The sequence below is a fragment of the Nelumbo nucifera genome, chromosome 4 (assembly GCF_055504915.1).
Source record: "Nelumbo nucifera cultivar China Antique chromosome 4, China Antique-T2T, whole genome shotgun sequence".
Taxonomy (NCBI): Eukaryota; Viridiplantae; Streptophyta; class Magnoliopsida; order Proteales; family Nelumbonaceae; genus Nelumbo; species Nelumbo nucifera.
The window spans coordinates 5,348,433-5,366,556 of record NC_142652.1 but is presented as its reverse complement, the minus strand read 5'-3'; the positions used below and the strand labels follow the sequence as shown (position 1 = coordinate 5,366,556).

General features: G+C 35.8%; 1 pseudogene across 1 annotated transcript; it reads right to left on the bottom strand.

Annotated features, from left to right (window-relative positions):
* Nucleotides 1-1,825: 1,825 nt before the first annotated feature.
* On the bottom strand, nt 1,826-10,304 carry LOC104591992 (L-Ala-D/L-amino acid epimerase-like; annotated as a pseudogene). The gene is made up of 9 exons (XR_016085572.1): nt 10,069-10,304; nt 9,785-9,977; nt 8,504-9,678; nt 7,346-7,456; nt 7,025-7,240; nt 6,395-6,722; nt 6,156-6,217; nt 2,358-2,434; nt 1,826-2,271 (listed from the first exon to the last, which is right to left on the bottom strand). The product of XR_016085572.1 is annotated as an L-Ala-D/L-amino acid epimerase-like (transcript).
* Between the last annotated feature and the right edge of the window lie 7,820 nt (nt 10,305-18,124).

Below are 18,124 nucleotides of genomic sequence, written 5' to 3'. Positions count from 1 at the left end.
TCACAGCCCTCTAAGCAAGAAAAGATAACATAATTCCAGTTACGGTGCAAGGGCATTTAAATTCTGAATCCAACATTTGTTGCAATGGTGAACGGAGTGGCCCTAATGTTCATTTGTTTTTCTTTTTCTTTTCATCATTTTTAACCACTCATTGGGCGACAGTAGTCAGGCCAGGGTACTCCTATGATGCTTTTTAGTTGGAACTTGGAAGGATGATTATTAAGGTGAAAATTCCGGCTGGGTGAGTAAAGACGGTGGATCTAGACATCTAGTTCCCATTGATTTGGCGTCAGAGCCCGGCTTCGCCCCCTACCCTCCTCCAAGTCAAAAAGGTCTAGAGCCTAGCTGACTAGCTGTGTCAGCTATTGGTAAATTTATCAAGCTCAGGCTTTGCGCTAGGGTTGGGCGATCGGGGCTCCGTTGGCCCAGTCTGCTTTTATCTAAATTCGTGGTTTACCAAAAAAAAACGTTTAAGCTATGTAGCCAATGTTCAATAGTTAGTGTGCACCAATCCCGGTTATTGTTTGTCGGAGCTTTGAGGAGCCTCACGGCATATCCTGATCGTTCATCCAGAACATCTCCAGACATCTCCAGTACTATTTATTATTAGGAGATGAGATGTTCTCAGTACAGGGTGGAATGTGGCTGAGGTTGTGATGAGCAGATCTCAATTCTACCCACAGGTCCAACACCCCCACCACCCTAATAGATCCCGTGATGATTGGAATGTATATATAAACAATGACATTGATGACATTTGCTTTAGGCACAGGCACAGCGAAAGTTAAGTTGGAGTCAATGGTGTTGCACCATAATTTGCCTCATTCTGTGTTAGTGTTACACTAGCGGAGGGGCCCTAGGCTAGAAAAAAAGAAGTCGAGAAGTTAGTTTTTCAGTTAAAGTATCTTAAAAAAAGTTACTTAAAATAAATTAAAATTTATATCTAATTTATTTTGCCAACACTGATTTGTATCTCTACTTAAATTGATCTAGCAGCATGCAACAGAGGAAAACACCAAACTTCAACTCTCCATTACTCATCATCTTTTTGGTTGAAGTTCTAATTTCAAATGAAGGGGCCGGATAATTGAAACTTGAAAAAATGATGAGAGACCAACAAAAATGAAAAAGAGTTGGGAACCAAGAATTCCATCCTATGCAGTTTTTCCTATTGCTACATGCTGCAACCTTTTTTGTACAATATGTACTTGGGCTTCTCATTCTGGGGTACAAAGGTGAAAAGCATTGGTGAAACTGAAGCACCATCAGTTAAACAACCGAGCAGATCAATGCCTGGAACCATGTCAGAATTAGATTAAAAGCCAAGGTGATTAAAGACAGCCCCAATGTCAAGATTACTTTGGGAAATTGGCTGAAATTTCAAAAAACAAAACTAAGGGGTGCGCGCGCGTGAGTAAGCGAGCGAGCGAGCGAGAGTACCGCAATTGCAGAAGCAGCAAGGCCTGCTCGCTCTCTTGGATCCTTGCGATAATAATTTCCAAAGTAGAGAGAATTGTGGCATAGTACCACATACATGGAAACACAAAACCTAGTAATAGACTGCAAGAAACAGTGTAACCATGAGGGAGAGAGAGAGAGAGAGATTTACTTACGAGAACCACCCTAAAACACAACCAAAGCAAGGGAGAGGTTTATCATACATCCCCAACTAACAGCTTTCTGTATCCCTCATAAGGGTAGTTCCCTTTTGCATGGTCTGAAATATCTAGTGGTGATTGCATTGAAAACAGGGTATTTTGAGTTGGCTTCATCAATAAAACATGGGAGGGACTACATGCTTATGGAATCAATCACAAGGTAGCCATTTCCATCACAAACTATTAATAAATCAACAGAAATCAAAGGCAAGGGATTAAGTTCCATACCATGAAAGAAACAAATGTACTTGAAGAATCACAATTCTAACAACTAAAATGAAGTTCTTTTTTATTATCAAAATTTTTTTGGAGGGAGGGGGAATCCCAGGAATACCAACTTTAACAACTGAATAATATTGAACTGATGGCCTCAAAAGATCAAGTTGCTTATAGGAAATTGGTCTATCTGGCCAACCTGAGGCCATTTTGTCAAACCCTCCACCTCCTCAACATCTGAAACACCAAGAAGGCCCCATTTGTAATCATTAAGGAAGCAAATGTCTATCCTTTCCCCATCAATCTTCGTATATCTTGCAATGCTACATAATCTGTTGTAATGGTATATGTACACCTTGTACACATTTGACTTTAGTTAATAAAACTTCATTGTTACCTACCAAAAAGAAAATAGAAAACTGAGGAAGGTATAATCTGGCTGTTTAAAATATGGGAGAGTGAAAAATAATTTCTTCAAATTACCAAAATAAAATAAAATAAAATAATTTCTTCATATATCAGTTCTTTGATGTATCCCAACTTAACATTCCTCGAAGTACCTGACAAGGCAGTTGATTATTATTGTTGTCATTGTACTGGAACAAAACATACACAACACATGAACGAATGCATTGTACAGTTGACATGTCTGGGCACACGTATATAAACCAACCAGTAGCAAATAACATTTCAGGGCTAAGTGTCTTTCAATCAAAATTATACTTGGAAACATTGGCAAGAAAACAACAGTGGACACTAGTAGTGAGAACACAAAGACTAACTTGTCGTTCAAATTAAAGACACCAACAGAGTTGCATTACAATATGAATGAAGAAGAACAGTAATGACATGCAGGGAGATGATCAGTATAAATAGAGTCGATAAAATAGAAAACATATAACGATTGAAAGACTTTGTGATAGAAATCTTAATAACAGTACTTACAAATATTTAGCTCACACAGGTACAACAACACACTCTCACAATGTTACAAGGGATCTCTTAGAAAAAAAAAACACTCAAGTCACTCAGAAAGAAAAATTTTATTACAATACTTGTAATTGCACCCAAAACCTTGCACACCTGCTTGAGAGAAGAGTGATTTATGTAGAGGTGGTTGAGGTTTCCAGAAAGAGCCAACGTGAAACCACTTATTCGATCTTATCTCTAAGGCTTCTATAATTGAGATGCCTCTTGACATTTTCTTATTGCGCATCTTAATTATTGAGTTGCTCCCTTATCACCTTCTTGTCCTATTAGGAACAGATGTCGAAACCTTTACTGTTTCGAATGAGAATGGAATCTTCAAATAGTGTCACGACCTTGGTGCGGGCAGATAGAGCGAACACTTTCCGTCTCGAGGTCCTTCAAGATGCTTTTACTTTTCTCTTTCATCGTTTCGGCCATACGTAGGGACATTTCTTCGAGCTCTAATGGGTCCAAGTCGAGAAACTTACTTCAAAGCTTGTCCATGTAAGAATCAAAGATGGACTGGAAAATGTCGTCTTCTTCCGAGGTGGGCTTGAGGACATATGTGAGATCAAATTTAACCCACCATTTTTATCCCAATTTTCCTTTCAATAGGTAGAGACATCCAAGAAACATCAAGGTGATAAACTCTACTTTAGAATTCAAGGGAGACGAAACGTCTTAAAAAACTCAAACTGTTTTACATGATCGAATTCTAAATAAACTCTCCCTTTACGAAAGGCTCTATATTTGTCCATGAACTAGAAGCATCTGCTAAGAAAATTAAACTCTTCCAAACAGAAATTAGAATTTTAGGATATCAAATATCCAAAGGGAAAATAGCGCCAATCCAAAGAGTAATAGAATTTGATGATAAATTCCCTGATGAGATTAAAGATAAAACCCAACTTCAAAGATTCTTAGGCAGTCTAAATTATATAGCAGACTATTACAAAGGAATAGCTCAAGACTGCAAATTACTTGAAAAAAGACTAAAGAACCTTCCAGAATGGAGCGAACAGTTCATTCAAGTAGTGAGAAAAATTAAGCAACGGGTAAAAACCCTTCCCTGCCTCAATATTCCTCACCCAAAAGTCCCAAAGATAATGGAAACTGATGCTAGCAAAACAAGATATGGAGGAATCTTAAAACAAAGAAGAGAGGGGAAAGATGAGATAATTCGGTTCACCTCAGGAACCTGAAACGATACCCAAAAAAAACTCCACTGTCAAAAAAGAAATGCTCAGCATAGTTCTCTGCATCACTAAATTTCAAAGTGATTTGATAAACCAGCATTTTACTCTTCAAATTGATTGCAAGTAAGCCAAAGAGATTTTGGAAAATGATGTTACAAACCTGGTTTCAAAGCAAATTTTCTCTAGATGGCAAGCTATTTTGTCGGTTTTTTATTTTGGTATCAAATATATCAAAGGATCTGAAAATGCTCTACCAAATTTTCTAACCAGGGAATTCTTGCAAGGTTATCTAATTAAAGATGACCGACAAAAGACTTCGTCTTCCTCTAAATCCTAATTCCAGGCGTCCTAAAAGGCCTAATGAGTCCAATCCAAGATCTAATTATGAGATCGGAACAGGTTCAAGGACTAATCAATCTCCATCAATATCTCCCTTAATCAGGGAACCATCTGCAGATAGGGAAGAGGCTAATTCTAGCCAGTACATTCCAAATTCCTCAGATTTCATGGTAACTATCTCTCGAGAAGAAGTCGCCTCTACCTCCACTCATGTCAATCAAGAAGGGGCTCTCCAGCACCCTGCCTTTTCCATTCTAGGCAGGCATCATTTCACTGTCTATGGTCAAAATAAGGATCATAAGTGTTATGAAGAAATTCTCCTTCATACGGGGTCTGCGCTAATTCAGCACTATTTTAGAAACCCAAATAAAACTAAACTAGCTTACTCTAAGCTAGTAATAGTCAAGTTTATATCTCTGACTGCCTGGGGTGATGCAAGCAAGCCAAGATTCATTACTAAGCTTATTGATATAAGACCCAAAATATTCAACTACTGGGATTATCAAGACGCTTGGTATAGAGTCTCTCTGTTAGAGAATTCCATTTTTAGACATTCATGGTTCATACGCTTCTCTAAAGATTTTCAAGGCCCATACCCTAACTGGGCATATGTTTGGTGGACCTCTTGGGGAGCTTCTAATGATATTTTCCCTTGCCAAGAGTTCATAGACAAATATAGAGCCTTTGGTAAAGGGAGATCTTATCTAGAATTCGATCATGTAAAACAGTTCGAGTTCTTTAAGACATTTCGTCTCCCTTGGATTCCTAAATGAAGTTATCACTTGGATGTTTCTTGAATGCCTCCAGCTATTGAAAGGAAAATTGAGATAAAATGATGGGATAAATTTGATCTCACATATGTCCTCAAGCCCACTTCGGAAGAAGACGACATTTTTCAATCCATCTTTGAATCCTACATGGACAAGCTTCGAAGCAAGTTTCCCAACTTGGACCCATTAGAGCTCGAAGAAATGTCCCTACGTATGGCCGAAAAGATGAAAGAGAAAACTAAAGGCATCTCAAAGGACCTCGAGACGGAAAATGTTCGCTCTCTCAGCCCATACTAAGGTCGTGACACTATTTGAGGATTCCATCTCATCCGAAACAGTAAAAGTTTCGACAGTTGTTCCTAATAAGACAAGAAGGTGAGAAGGGAGCAACTCAATAATTAAGATACGCAATAAGAAAAGGTCAAGAGGCATCTCAATTATAAAAGCCTTAGAGATAAGATCGAAAAGATCGAATAAAGTGGCTTCAAGCTGGCTCTCTCTGGAAACCTCAACCACCTCTACATAAATCACTCTTCTCTCAAGCAGAAGGTGTGCAAGGCTTTGGGTGCAATTACAAGTATTGTAATAAAATTTTTCTTTCTGAGTGACTTGAGTGTTTTCTTTCTAAGAGATCCCTTGTAACATTGTGAGAGTGTGTTGTTGTACCTGTGTGAGCTAAATATTTGTAAGTACTGTTATTAAGATTTCTATCACAAAGTCTTTCAATCGTTATATGTTTTTATTTTATCGACTCTATTATACTGATCATCTCCCTGCATGTCATTACTGTTCATCTTCATTCATATTGTAACTCAAAATCTATTTTATTGACTCTATCACAAAGTCAACAAGCATTACCATTAATATTGATGCAATTCAATAACTCAAAATCTCAATATTATAGATGGGCAGATGGCATACAAACTTGAGTACTAAATAATCATGAGAAAACATGGACAATAAAACACTAAAAAGGATAAGAAAACAATCTTCAAGAGAGAACATACCTTCATATCCACCAACCACTGGATCCTCTGAGAGAAAAAGAGGTGTATCCAGATCAACAAATCTGCAATAACAACTTACCATCAACGGTAAATAAATCAAATAGGAAATTTTGAACGGCTGCCCTTTTCTAGACTCATAAGAAAGAGAAAGAGGGAGGGAAGATAGAGACAACCAATAAGGCATTGACCACTACAATATCTGCTAAAAGTAATGAATAATAAACAAGAGCCACACTTACTTGAAACATTCAAGCACTGAAGCCAGATGACCAGCAAAGCCCATGGCAAGTCTTTCAACCATCCCACCAATCATCAGATTCAAGCCTGATTTTTTTGCTGCCTTAATAATTTCAAGGGCCCCCATAACTCCAACTTTGGCAAGTTTAATGTTTATGACATCAGCAAGATTTCCTTCTATAATTTTCTGTATGTCGAGAAAACTCCGGCAGCATTCATCTACAGCAACAGATATCCCAGACCCCTTTGCAACACGATTAACATGGCCAAGATCTTCCTAATCATCTCTATGAACTGATTGTTCAAAAAGAACAGGAATCACCCCCATTTCTGCCACAAAATCAGTGTTAGAAAACTAACAGAAGATACAGATTATATGTTTGTTTGTAAAGCCTTGGTAGGCAATAATGAATAATGATCTGTTATGTGCTCTGTTAAAATGCTCAAAGTAAATGCAGACAACGATCTAACTTTTCTTTGTACCATTGAGGGTGTGAAGTAGATTTAATGAAAGAGATGTATCCAAAGTTCAGCTTTGTTTTTAAAAGTCACAGACAACCAACTCAGAAAGTCTCAGCATCTCAACATGCACAAATGGTCATACATGCCATAGAGTGCAGAAACACCCTTACCACAAAACTTCTCAAGAACTTGAATAGCTTCATTGGCAGTATTCCCTCATTAGCATCCAAGATAAACATGCAATCTGGGTGGGCCACCCTTATGGCTTTAAGAACTTATATATCTGCATTCAGATTCTTTCCAACCTTAAGCTTCAAAGTGTTGAAACCTTGCTTGTAATACATTGAAGCCAATTCAAAAGCTTTTGAAGGAGAAACAATTGGAATCTGCATATATAGCATGCTAGATAAACTCAGTCCTTAAAGCAATACACAGTTAGCCACGGATGAAAATATTCAGTAAGAGATCAGCATCTAAGCTAGGAACTGAACTGTTATGTCAGTGGTTATGGTATTTGATACACCGCCAAATAATCTCCTTAGGGGTATGCCAATGCTATTTGCAACAACATCAATCAGTACCATTTCAACTCCTGCCCTAACCTTCAACCAAACATACAGCTCAATGAGGATTTGAATGTCATTGTCTAACTAGATAAAACCTCTAATGAGAATGAAAACTGCATAGAGAAATACAAGCAGATTTGTTGTTGGTGCTACGGGCTCTTATGGTATTTAATATGGTGACTGGTAGAGCTACCAGTAGTGTGAGAATATTATAAAATCCCTATGGATTACATCTTCATATCTCTTTTCTTTTCTTTAATAAATTCTTACCTTACCATTCTCAAAAAAAAGAAAAGAAAAACTCTATGAATGACATCCTTGGGCTGTGTTTAGTTTATGAGAATATTATAAAATCCATCAAGGACTTTCCCAACTTCAATAATATTTCCGCAGAAACCAAATACTTCAGTTCTAGGGCTTATTTTTTATATAATATATAAAAAAGAAAATTTTATTAAAACAGAAACAAACTGGTTTGGTTATCCCCACCACAAAGTATGTTAAAGCTACATTTTTATGGAAGCAACACGGAAATCTTGGACAATTAGGAATAAGTGGAGCTATAACAAATCATGAAATACATATTTATTGTGTACAAAAGAGAGTAGCTGTAGAAAAAAAGAAGAAACCACTTTCTTTTTCTCTTCTTGAAACCCGTGGATCTTTTAAATTTCAATAGTTAAAACATTAAAACAAAGCAGAAAGTGATATATATCATAGCATGTATCAAAACACATACTAATAAGATGCAGCCTTAGTAATAGCATTTTAATAAGCCTTTTTGGTACAGGTCAAAGTATTCAGTTTCAGCCGTGGCACCCAACCAAGAGCACCTAGTCAACTTAATGACTTAGGTGATGCCTTGACAACTATGTTTGGATCAAATAAAAGGAAACTCGATTAAAGTGTAACTCTTAGTGATAATCCAAGAACTAAGATTGGCTAAATCAATTGCATACAGAAATATATTTGTTGAAGGGGACTCAAAATCAGTAATTGGATGGCTGAAGGAAGAAGCAATCTATGGCATCTACCAACATCAGATCATAGAAGAAAATCTTTTAGCCAATTATTTATACTTACGCATTGTAGGGGTGCCACTGCCAGAAAATAATCTTGCTGATTTACTGACCAGGGAGAGAGTGCATAGAAAGAACTTGACTGGGGGGCATACCCTTTATCCATGGCCATGGGCTAGCTCTATAGTGTATCATACTCGTAATTGGCTATAATTATTTATACACTCATCTCATCTATAACGTTTTACAGTTACTAATAAGAAAACATTAGCAGTGAATAAGGCATCATATGATGCTTTTACCTTTTATTATAATAAAGATTTTAAAAGCAACATAAAACTTTCTGTAACTTTATTCTAAAAAAATGGCTCTTTGTCATCGAGAAAAGGTTTGGAAGTGGTTAAACAAAAATCAACATAAACAAAGCCAAAAATATGGGAGAAACGGTAGTAAACAAAACTAAATCTCTGAAATTTCGGTTGCATTAATTACAAAAACATGAAATGCAAGCAAGCACTACAAAGGTCAATTCAAAGAACACACAATATAATGTAAAAAAATGCCAAAAAAAGGGGAAAAAAACACAAATCACAACACAACACAATGTTCCCGGAAAGTTTTTGCTCCTTTGAGTATTGGTGTGCACGTAAACCACAAAGAAATTTTTACTGCCCTAAACATCTGCCCTGAAAAGAAAAGCCATTAAAACATGAAGGAAAGAAATGAAAAAAAAATGAAGGAAAGAAACAGAGAACAAGAGACAGAGGTGGTGAAGCTGTCACCGGTACTGGAATCGATGAGAGTAACCCCAACGCCCTATTCCCCAAGAAGGAGAAGGGGATGTTGGTGAAAATGTAGAGAAACCCCAACGCCCTACTCCCCCATGTCTTTAAAGTGTTTTTTCTGTTTGTTTAGTGCAATCCAGACTCAATCCAGTCCGTTTTACTCTACTATTCCTGCTCTTGCTTCCTCTAGTTGGTGAGTCAACGAACTGCTAAGAGTCACTTCGCCTCCAGTCCGTTTTATCTGATGCTCTTGCTTCCTCTACGACGAAAAGAGGATAGTATGAACTCAATGGACTCAGGAACCACCAACTCTCTAAGTAAAAAAATTGCCAGAAAAAGGAAAAAAAAAACACAAATCACAACACAACACAATGTTCCCGGAAAGTTTTTGCTCCTCTGAGTATTGGTGTGCATGTAAACCACAAAGAAGTTTTTGCTGCCCTAAACATCTTCCCTGAAAAGAAAAGCCATTGAAACATGAAGGAAAGAAATGAAAAAAAAAAAAAAAAACATGAAAGAAAGAAACAGAGAGCAAGAGACAGAGGTGGTGAAGCTGTCACCGGTATTGGAATCGATGAGAGTAACCCCAACAAAGTCCTGCCAATCTCGAAGGTTTGAAGCCTGTTGGCTCCTTCCTCCGTGGTTAAACCTTGTTACATTCCAGATCAACAGATTCTCGGAAAGTTTTTGCTCCTCTGAGTATTGGTGTGCACGTAAACCACAGAGAAATTTTTGCTGCCCTAAACATCTGCCCTGAAAAGAAAATCCATTAAAACATGAAGGAAAGAAATGAGAAAAAAAAAAAAAACATGAAGGAAAGAAACAGAGGTGGTGAAGCTGTCACCGGTACTGGAATCGATGAGAGTAACCCCAACGAATTCCTGCCGATCTCGAAGATTTGAAGCCTGTTGGCTCCTTCCAGATCAACAGATTCATACTTGCAACAGAGGTTGAGACTCTGTTCACGGTGAAGATTTCCGAGGTTTCTATTTTTGTGAGCGAGAGCAACAACGAGAGGGAGAGAGAGGGATGAGAGCAGGAATGCGTGGGAAGGATACGTGTTGCACATGCAATGACAAAGCTTATTTGAGAAGCCAAGAGAGTCCGAGAAATTGGTAGTGAGACACGCTCAAATCATTCGTACGTGAGAGCGCTAATCTGCTCGCACGAGTAGATTTCATTTTCTCAACGGAGAAACCACCCATGCAATGGCACATTGGTAGAAAGGTAAATCTAGTCATCCTCGAATTCTTCTTTATGAATAAATAAATGGATTATAGATATAGGTTCTTCCACCTGTTAAAGCAGATGATTTCTTTTCTCTGAAATGGAAAGCTATGACTGGAGCAGTTGTTTAAACTTTAAAGTGGAATATATTTACGATCTGGTTCTGCAGAAAGCAGAAGGTATATCTTGCGAAAAGTGGGAAACAAACATCAGCACTCTCATGTCCTCTCAAGTCCCTGCTAACAGTCCATATAGATAGGGTTTAATATTAATAAAAGTAATATATTTAAAAAAAATAAAAAAATAGATTAACTTTTTAAAAAATAATATCAATAAAGGACAAAAATACTGTTATCATTTTATTCTTGCCATTTGTTTATTAGAGTTATCGCCCGTTGTCGTCTGCCACCATTGTTTGCCGTCGCCCTTCCCCACTTGCCCACCTTTGCCTCCGGCAAATGTTGTCGGAGGTGGCCAGAGGCAAAGGTGGCGATGGCGGTACTAGTGGTTTTTCTGTCCAACGCTACCACCTCCACCTCCGATAAAGTTGTCGTTTGTCGGAGGTGGTCAGAGGTGGGAGGGCGGTGGTGGACAGTGGTTTTGATGAACAAATGGCAAGCATAATAAGATGAACAGTGTTTTTGCCTTTTATTGATATTATTTTTAAAAAGTTTACCTATTTTTAAAATTTTTTTAAATATATTACGTTTATTAATATTAAATCCCAAAAATTGCCTAAAAACCCTTTTCTTTTCTTTTTCTTTTTAATATGGTCCGGGCACACTAGTGGGGCACTATATTTCCCCTTCTAGCTATAGCTAGTTGCCTAGGACACTCGTGCAATCTTCATGGGTCCATCACGGCCAGATGGCCATTTCAAATTTCTGTTGTGAACCCACATATCCAATCATGTAAGTAATGTTTGTTAATGCCACGTGAGGCTGGGGCCTCTCAGGTTTTCTTTAGTCAAGAGTTAGGAGACATCCATTATCTCGAACACCGGGCCTTGTGGTGACTAGCCAATGTCAATGGTTTTGATTTTGCTCTTTGATTCAAAGCTTGACTACTTTCAGCACTCTGGGTTCATTAAAAAAATCATGGGTTCATCGGGCCGTTAAAGTTGTTCCGCACACAGAAAATGGTTTTCCTCTCAGAGCAATTTGGAGCTGATTCAAAATTCGCCAAGATGACTTTGTTAATATATGTTTATACTAGCGGGTTATTTTGTTAAGTAAAAATTATATAATTGTTCTATGTTTTAATTTTTTTAATTAATATTTCAGGTCCGGTTCTTATGAAACCTAGTAATTTCCAAAAAAAAAACAATTGAAAAGTCAGCAGAACCATGGACCCAGATGGTTGAACCGGTGACCCAATGAGTGGGCGATGGTTCAACTATCAATCAATGAATTTTAATTCCATGTTTTAGGTTTTAAATTTTATAAAATTCCCCAAAAGTCCCTAACATTAGCCCAAGGTTCAAAATATCGATATACACGATGCTGGTAGGGGCATATCGGGCAAATCGATACCCTTTTTTTTTCGAAACCGGTTCAGGGGGCAGTTTAGGGCTCCTCCACCCCCTGAACCGGTCAGACCCCTGATGCGCCCACTATAGGGACGTATCAAAAGGGTCACAAAATGATATGTATCGATACTTTGAACCTTGCATTAACCCCCCATCTCAGTTTCTCACTTTTGGTTTTACCTCTTTTGTGCCTTTGTTAGCTAGAGTTTATGAAATGAGGAGGAGAAAATAGAGACTAAGAGAACACTAAAATTTGCGCCGAGGAAACTTGCTCTTTTTCGTCTATACTCACCGGCGACACCGATTCTTAACATCCACGTCTGTTTATTTCTTTTTATTTTTGGCTTTTTACCATTTGTGCCAAATTTGGGCGACGCCAGTGACCAGACCAAAGCTCCATCAGTGTTTCTCACCAGAAATCGGTGACTGTATTAGGCTGGGTGAGTTTGGGCGACACCAAACCATAGCTCCTGTCGGATTCTTAGTAAGTCTTTAACTATATTTTGTATTTTTCATCTTTCCAATTTTGTGTAATTTTCATTTTTTTTTCCAGTTTTGGGCGACACCAAACCATAGCTCCTGTCGGATTCTTAGTAAGTCTTTAACTATATTTTGTATTTTTCATCTTTCCAAATTTGTGTAATTTTCATTTTTTTTTCTAGTTTTGGGCGAGTTTTGTGTATACTAAGATATGTAGTTTTTGTGTACATCTCATTCTAATATATATATATATATATATAATATTTTTATTTGAATATGAAATGTGCAATTTGGTCATTTTCATTGTTATTATGATATATATTATTTATGATTAATTAGGACTATGATTTATGAATTTTAAGATTAAAGAGAAATGATAATTTCTATTATGAATGAATGAATGAATATTGATATTATTGATATATTTCTGTTATAATTAGCAATTTATTTTGCCATCAATTGATTTCAAGGTTTAATGTTAGATGGTTTGCTTTTTTTTGTGCATTTTTATAAACACACACATACACATGTGTGTGTATGTGTGTGTGAATATATCTTTTTGTCACAAGTTGAGCCATTCAACCTGCCCGATCGAACGGGTGACTTACAACACAGGAGGAAAAACGAGTCGATCTTCAGTTAGGTTTTAAAAATATTATTTTTATAATTTTTTATAATACAAAATAACAATAATTAATTTTATATAGAATTATTCATCAATTTGATGAAACCGATCAACTTGACCCAAATTTATTGATTTTTTAATATCTCCCATTGAATTTCAACAATTTCCCAACTTTATATATATGCTAACAATTATTTTAATTATATAAAACTACTTTCTTTCTTCTAATAGCAAGGTATGCTTCTTTTGAGTCCCATTTATGCAATTTAAGCTTGCTCTAATTAGCACCAATTGGTACTGCGTAGGGTGGTTAATGGTGCGGGACATAGTACACCTTTCCATTATTTTAAACATTCAAAACAATGATCAAGTATTTTAAATAATATTAAATCCCACCTACCCCCACCCTCCACACACACATAGAAACCCTAATGTTAAATGGTGCGTTAGTGCCCACCATTATTTTGTATTGGCGAAAAGACGAGCCACTTTTGCTTCTCTCTTTGATTAATTAATAAATATGTCCTTCAATTTATCGTTAAACCATTTGCTTCTCAGTAATCCAAATAGAAGATGGCCCTTTGTTCTCCAAACGGTAATTAAAGCAAGCAAAAGCAGAAGTAGTGGGATGTTTGACATGAGCTGTATCCATTTCTTTAGTCAAAATAGAGTTTGTAGGATTGATTATTATTTGTTGGACTAATCTGTTGATCCCACGTATTCACAGGAAAAGTTGTCGGCCGCAACATTGTTCGTGCTTTTTTTTTTCTTTTTCTTTTTGATTATCACATTATTAACAAAAATCCTTCTTAATTAACTATTTTTCCCTTGTAGAAGAAGACACGTTTTCATATAGAAATGTTTACTAGTTTATTCAAACTAAAATGACAATGGGAAATGGCACAAATACGTTATTAATTAAAATCCTGGAAAATGCTGCCTCAGTTTGAGAAGATTATAAATACAAATATATATAATATAAATACATATAAAATATAAGATTTTACATTCTATATATTTTTATTTATACTCCTTCCAAACTGAGCCTTACCTCAAAACCTCTCAATAATGTAGTGACATAAAGTGTCATAGAGTTCTTGTTTTCACATGTACGGTTATACTATAAATAGACTCAAATATATAGCATCTGTATGCATATTTATACTGAAACATTTCATGTATAAATAGTAATGATTCCAAACTTAACCTAAATTTTACTTGTGTACTTGCTGTTTGGTTTCATTTAACACTAGGGGAGCATTATTTTTTTGGATTTTGAGAAGAAGGGAAGTTGATCAATGGGATTTTGGTTCCCATTTACCAAAAATCCCATGTTCTTTTTTTTTTTTCAGGTTTATGTGGGGACTAGGAAAATTTTATTTTATTGGGTATCACTTACCCAATACCCATCTCCTAGGTGGATAAATAAGTTTCCCACTTAGGGGAAAAGTTGACAACACTTGAATGAGACAAAAATGCTCATTATAATAATGGATTTTTATGGCTAAAAGTGTCATTGCCTTATTTACCTAGGGAATTAAAGAACATAGCTAAATGCACTTACCCGGGTAAGTGTTTCCCAGGAAAACCTTACCCAGTTAATTGCATTTACCAATGTAAGTAACTCACCAAAAAGCAAACGGGGCCTAAAAGTGACCCATTGGTTTCATATCTTAGCAATTTTCTTTTTTGATTGATAGAATTAGGAAATTGACTATGTTGTTTTCTGTTGTAAATTGTGTCCATAAGCCTAGGTCCTATATTAAGCCAATTCATATCATCACCCATGAGGCTAAGGCTACATTTGACATTCCTTATTTTAAGGACTTATTTCCTTTTTGCAGTTAAAATGTCCCTATAAATATTGTGTTTTTACCTACAAAAACGACATGAGTCCTTAAAATAAGAATGCCAAATGCATTTTCAAAAAAGAAAAAGAAAAAAGAAATGCCAAATGCAACCTAAGTCTTTAATTGATTTGTGTTCCTTGTATTTGGAACTCCCCTCTTAGCTGGTTAGACACTTTTCTCTCACTCGTTTCTTAGTTGTTACTTCTATTTTTATTAATAAAAAAAATCAAATTCTTAAATTAAATAGGTTCATATTTAATTTTTATTATAAAAAAATAAAAAAAATTGAAAAAATTTATTAATCAACAAACAATATGAGGAATTTGACGTGAATTAGATGGCACGCTTATATTGAAGTTTAAAGGTGACTAGGGGTGGATTCGAGCTGAGACAAGTTGAATACTTGACTATTCGAGCTCAAATCGCAAGAATAGTATCAAGCTCAAACTCAAGCTTGAGCTTGAGCTTAGCTCAATTCATGACTCGCAAGTTCTAGCTCGACTATAAGCCATGCTTTTTTGAAAAATAAAAATTATATGTATAAAATTATTTTTTTATTTTAGATAAAAAATTAAGAATTATAAAAATTATTCACTATTATACATAAAAAATAAAATTATTATTATATATAATAAAATTATTTATTATATATATATAATAAAAAATATTTATTTAATACTAGACTTACAAACTTCACGAGCCAAACTTGACTCGATTAACAAACGAACCGATATACCAAATTCAAATTCGACTACTCAAAACTTGATTTAAACTAAATCAAACTAATTTTTTCATAAACCAAACTCCAATAACTCGTGAAAATCTCGACTCGTGGCCACCCCTAAGTGACCATTATCATTTATCAGGTGTCGGTGACTTGCCTCTGCTTCCCCATACTACTTAAATCCACCCCACGTAAACTCTCGATGGAGCCCACCAATCCTTGTGGCCTTTCTTCATATTACCATCTTTGTTCAACTGCTCATAACAACATTTCTCTTTTTTTAGTTTTGTTTCTTTGGCAAGCGGGAGCTACCTAGTATCTGCGGACAACCCAAAAGCCCTGGGCCGTTGATTTCCCTTACATAACTATAGAGCCAAATGCCTTTTATGTTGCAAACTCACGTATCATAGTCGAATTTGGAATCCAATGCAACGTCTATTCGGTGATCCACGGGCTTACCAAGTCCCACATTACTCTGATTGTCCGTGCGATGGAGATTACTTTTTCTTTATTCTACCAAATGGATTGATGACAACTATATAACAGTAGGAGCAGCCGGACCAAATGAGGATGGAGATAGTTCAGACAAGACAGCGAAAGGTCAAGCGCCACAAGACATAACAACTGTATGATTGAAAGTGGATGGAAACAGACTTATGAGTCCACACACGTGCCATCGGACACGTGGAACAAGAGCTATGATGCCATGTGTGTAAAAAGGGTCCCCTTTTGATAGCCTTGTTGCAGGATTGATTGATTTTGTCCTTGTCATTTGATGGCTGTTCCTACCCCCTTGCCACACGTGGCACATGGGACCTATCTCCCCTGTTTCTCGGAAAATATTTCTTGCCTACTACTGTTTGCCCACCTCAAGAATACCCAAACTGTGCTCACCCCACTCCCCACTGGCCACTCTCTAATATGGCATTTTTGTATATGCCCTTGTTTTCATTGCTACGAGAGTGTTTGGTGTTTAATATAGATTTACATTAATGCTTAATTATCAAAAAAAGTCTTACATTTATGCTTTTGACTTTTTAGTGTGAATGGATAAAAGTGTGTTTGGTTGCAAAAATGGAAACTAAAAGGAATATTTAAAAAAAAAAGTCACTCTCTTTAGTTTAGATGATGGGAAACCAATATATATAGATTTTTTTTTCAAAAAATTCTAGAAAATTTTGAAAAATAACATTTATTTTTTGAGCTCTTTAAATCTTTCCGCTAAATAGGTAAAGAAAAAAAAAACTTGTTTTTTTTTATATTTTATATATACTATATATTTTTTATTTTATTTTTTCTTTCTCATATTTTATTTACACCCAAAAACGTTTATTACATTCTCTTGATCTTCCTTTCTTTCTCTATCTTTTAGGAGAGTACTAGAAGTAACCCATGTGATGCATGGGCTGTAAAAAGATGTCCATGTTACATTCAATTTCTTAGTTTCTTAACTGAGTTGCTTGTCGATAGTTTTGATTAACTGTGGATGAGCTTAAAGATCCCCATATTTAATTTTATTTAAAATAAAAAACACAAATTTCTAAAATGATTAAGAAGCAATATGAGAAGTTTGACATGGACAACTACACTTTAGAATATGGTATAGATAGGAATGAATAAGCAAGAAAATTGAACCCTGGCGCAACAGTACAGAAACGAAACACATTAAGAAAAAGCTTCAAAGAAAATAACTGAAGTTGAACTAATAAGAAGAATAATTCTTTATTGAATAATTAAGAGAAAATTCAATATAAAAATTTGTCTTAGCCTTCCTCTAGCTACTCTTTATATAGGCATACACCTTTATGGCTCCTACAATAAAGCTTCATAATCTATGAAAACACTCCATAATAAAATCATACTAGAACTCTTAAAAAAGAAAATCCCAATTGAACAAAAATTCGGAAATCATAATCTAATAATAATTTGGTAATTATGAACTAGAATAGAAGCCTTGCGCTAACACTGTCTTGGTAAATTCAAACTAAGATAGAAATTCTGTGTTGGCGCTATCTTAGTAAATTCGAACCATGATGGAAATTCTGTGTTGATGCTATCTTGGTAAGTTCGAACTAAGATGGAAATTTCGTACGGGTGGTAGCTTGGTAAATTCAAATAAAAGTAGAAGTTTTGCGTTTGTACTAATTTGGTAACTTCGAATTAGGATAGAAGTTTCATGTAGGTGCCAACTTGGTAATTGATTATTCGATTGGATCGTTAACGTCATCAAAGCTTCTTATGTGTTTTGTAGTGATCCCAACTTGCACATAACTTATTGGCCTTCTCCTGCCTGTACTACATCAAATCCAACCTCCTATTTTCTCTTAACTTTCTCTTATCTTTTTGTTTTTTATTTTTATTTTGGTTATCAACAAAAAACACAGAGGTTAATTTCTTTTTTATTTCCTCAATTTCTATTATTTTTCCTCGATTTCTTAGTCTCTTTTTAGTAAAAATTTATGATTC